Source organism: Oncorhynchus mykiss, chromosome 17 (genome assembly GCF_013265735.2).
Source record: "Oncorhynchus mykiss isolate Arlee chromosome 17, USDA_OmykA_1.1, whole genome shotgun sequence".
Classification (NCBI taxonomy): domain Eukaryota; kingdom Metazoa; phylum Chordata; class Actinopteri; order Salmoniformes; family Salmonidae; genus Oncorhynchus; species Oncorhynchus mykiss.
Genome location: NC_048581.1, coordinates 31,965,535 through 31,969,596, shown reverse-complemented (window position 1 = coordinate 31,969,596; position 4,062 = coordinate 31,965,535).

Here is a 4,062-nt window from a genome sequence, read left to right as displayed (position 1 = left end):
TTCTTACAACAACGATCGTGACAACATGTAACAATTTCAACGATTTTACTGAGTTACAGTTCACATAAGGATTAAATAAATGGATTTCACATGACTGGGCAGGGGCGCAGCCATGGGTGGGCCTGAGAGGGCATAGACCCACCCACTTGGCAGCCAGGCCCACCCACTGGGGAGTCAGGCCCAGCCATTCAGAATGAGTTTTCCCTACAAAAGGGCTTTATTACAGACAGAAATACTCCTCACCCCCTCAGACAATCCCGCAGGTGAAGAAGCCAGGTGTGGAGGTTCTGGGCTTGCGTGGTAATGCATGTAATGCCACATAAACACATAAATGTTTTTTATAATCAATTCTCAGGTTTTTTTTCAATTATCTACTTGATAATATATCAACCGGGACAGTTGGCTTTTCATTAGGACCGGGAGTAACAATGGCCGCCTTTCTCTTTTGCGCACAACTCACTCTGAGAGCCCCCACCTATCCACTTACGCAATGTGGTCGTTCACGCTCATTCTTCAAAATAAAAGCCTGAAACTATGTCTGAAGACTGTTGACACCTTGAGGAAGCCATAGGAAAAGGAATATGGTTGATATCCCTTTAAATGGAGCAATGGGAGGCTATGGAACATGGAGTTTTCAAAATAGAAGCCCCTTCCTGGTTTGATTTTTCTCAGGGTTTCGCCTGCAATATCAGTTCTGTTATACTCACAGACAATATCTTGACAGTTTTGGAAACTTTAGAGTGTTTTCTATCCCAAGCTGTCAATTATATACATATTCTAGCATCTGGTCCTGAGAAATAGGCTGTTTACTTTGGGAACATTATTTTTCCAAACATAAAAATAGTGGCCCCTAGCATCAAGAGGCACCTGGCACCTACTACCATACCCTGTTCAAAGGCACTTAAAAATATTTAGTCTAGCCTGTTCACCCTTTGAATGGCACACATACGCAATCCATGTCTCAATTGTCTCAAGGCTTAAAAACCTGTATTTAACCTGCCTCCTCACCTTCATCTACACTGATTAAAGTGAATTTAAAAAGTGATCACATCCTTCATCTGAATTCCACTGGTCAGTCTGTCATGGAAAGAGCAGGTGTTCCTAATATTTTGTACACTCGATGTATATACCCAATGTATGTCCATGTATTTACAAAATTAACACTAGATGGCACAACTTACTCAGTGTGGGTCTGCCGTCTGGGTTCACACATGGAGCCCATGAATCATGTACTTACTGTATGTGCATTTCATTGCACCTCAACAGATCCTGTTCAGTCCAAGAAATGTGACCACGCCATGTGCCAACACTTTTGGGGTTATAACAATTAAGGGTTGGTTTCTATTGGAAAAGCACACCAATCAGGCATTGCACAGATATATGGACACAGGACAGATAGACAAACAGACAAATCTTTAATCTTACTTGCCCTCTCCACTATTCACTCTTGTAATGATCTTATTTGATACACTACCACTATAACTGCTACCCACGCCCACCCTGTTTCTCCTCACATCACATTGTCTATGGCCTCTGGTCCCACAGTGACCTGGAAACCAGCCGTGTCATCGTTGCCACGCTCAGAGAACGTATCCGATTACACTAGCACCTGGCTGGTAGAGAGAGAGATGGAAAGATAAGGAGAAAGAGGAGGGATGTAGAAGAGAAAAAAAATAAAGAAAAAAAGATTAAGAGAGCTGTGAAAAAACAAATGGATGAAAAGAGATACAGTGCCTTGCGAAAGTATTCGGCCCCCTTGAACTTTGCGACCTTTTGCCACATTTCAGGCTTCAAACATAAAGATATAAAACTGTATTTTTTTGTGAAGAATCAACAACAAGTGGGACACAATCATGAAGTGGAACGACATTTATTGGATATTTCAAACTTTTTTAACAAATCAAAACCTGAAAAATTGGGTGTACAAAATTATTCAGCCCCCTTTAGTTAATACTTTGTAGCGCCACCTTTTGCTGCGATTACAGCTGTAAGTCGCTTGGGGTATGTTTCTATCAGTTTTGCACATCGAGAGACTGAAGTTTTTTCCCATTCCTCCTTGCAAAACAGCTCGAGCTCAGTGAGGTTGGATGGAGAGCATTTGTGAACAGCAGTTTTCAGTTCTTTCCACAGATTCTCGATTGGATTCAGGTCTGGACTTTGACTTGGCCATTCTAACACCTGGATATGTTTATTTTTTTAACCATTCCATTGTAGATTTTGCTTTATGTTTTGGATCATTGTCTTGTTGTTAGTCGTTTAGGTCAACATTGGATCATTCAGAGATCCTCACTGAACTTCTGGAAAGAGTTTGCTGCACTGAAAGTAAAGGGGCTGAATAATTTTGCACGCCCAATTTTTCAGTTTTTGATTTGTTAAAAAAGTTTGAAATATCCAATAAATGTCGTTTCACTTCATGATTGTGTCCCACTTGTTGTTGATTCTTGACAAAAAAAATACAGTTTTATATCTTTATGTTTGAAGCCTGAAATGTGGCAAAAGGTCGCAAAGTTCAAGGGGGCCGAATACTTTCGCAAGGCACTGTATTAGTGAGATATTCCCAACATTTGACCTTAAATGGCATATATAGCCCTTTGGTTCTTTGTCAAATAAAATTGAATACATTTTCTGAGAATTCTGTAAACACTATCATTGTACATGTAGTGATGATATTGCTGTCATAGGTTGTGATGCTTTTACTGTTATTGCTAGGTAATAGGAATACTGTGTATTCCACTTACTGCACTGCTTGACACATTTCATAAGGCAAATGCCTACAGACTGCCTTGTTCTTGTCTGGTAAAATGTAGTATTGGGAACATTATTGTAACCTTCCTACCCAACAATGAAATGAGTGTTAGAGGGAAAACAAAAGGTATTGGAAATGCAGAACAGATAATCAAACCTAAGTCTTATTCAGTTCAAGTACGATACAGAGACTTATTCACACACCACAGCCAACCATGACTCAGCTATCATCACCTACATATTAAAGCTCCAACCAACACACACACACACACACACCCATATGGAAAGGTTATTGAGAGGGCAGGCATTGATTCATTGGCAATGACAATGCAGAAACCGACGCTTGCGCTTATGTATTGTCTCAGCTTGTCATCTCCCACCCCTATTCACTCAACTGTTTCATTTGAGAGTGGACTGCAGTGGTGAATTCACTTATTTCACCTCATTTTACATATGCTGTTATTATATACATGTACAGCTATTATCTATGTACTCAAGCACAAGGATAACGTATTTATCCTGGTTTCTCTCTCTTCCTTTCTCTCTCTCTCTCAAATGCACACATATGCACACACACACACACACGTGCACAAGCACACACACACACACACACAATCACACACACAGCAGATTATTACTATAATTGTGAAGACTTTTTGGGGACCAACCAACAATTGAGTTCCGTTCCAAATTCGACTTTTCCTTTACCCTTTACCCTAACCTTTACCCTAACCCTAAACCTTTACCCTAACCCTAGCTCCTTACCCTAAACATAACCCCTAACACTAAACCAAATTTTTAGCCCAATTCTAATCCTAACCCTAAACCTAACCCCTAAGCCTAAAATAACCTTTTTCCCAAATGCATCTTCCAAGTTTGTGGTATTTAAAACATTATGTAAACATATCAGTGTTCATGGTTACAGTCTCCATGACAGCATAACAACAGCTTACAGGTCAGGCATACAATCATTTAGTGGTTTGGAAATGTAATATTTGCCAGTATTAGCACAGCATTCGCTGCACCCTATGCTCCTACTGAACTCTTAAGAACCAAATGCAGTGCTGTTGCTATGTTGATGTGTGTTTCATTGCTGGAGGAAAAAAATGTCCCTCAGGTTTTCGGCAGTATGATGTGAAGAGCTCTTTGAAAGTGTGGGACAAATTCCAGATATTGAAGCAGGAATAAATCTGTGCAAAGACAAGCAAGCAAGAGTGAAGAAGACCTACCATTTTCCCTCCAATGAAATGCAGAGGCAAACCAAGAAATTGTGAACTAAGAAGTGATTTAAAAGTCACTGTATGGAGGAGTCCTGTC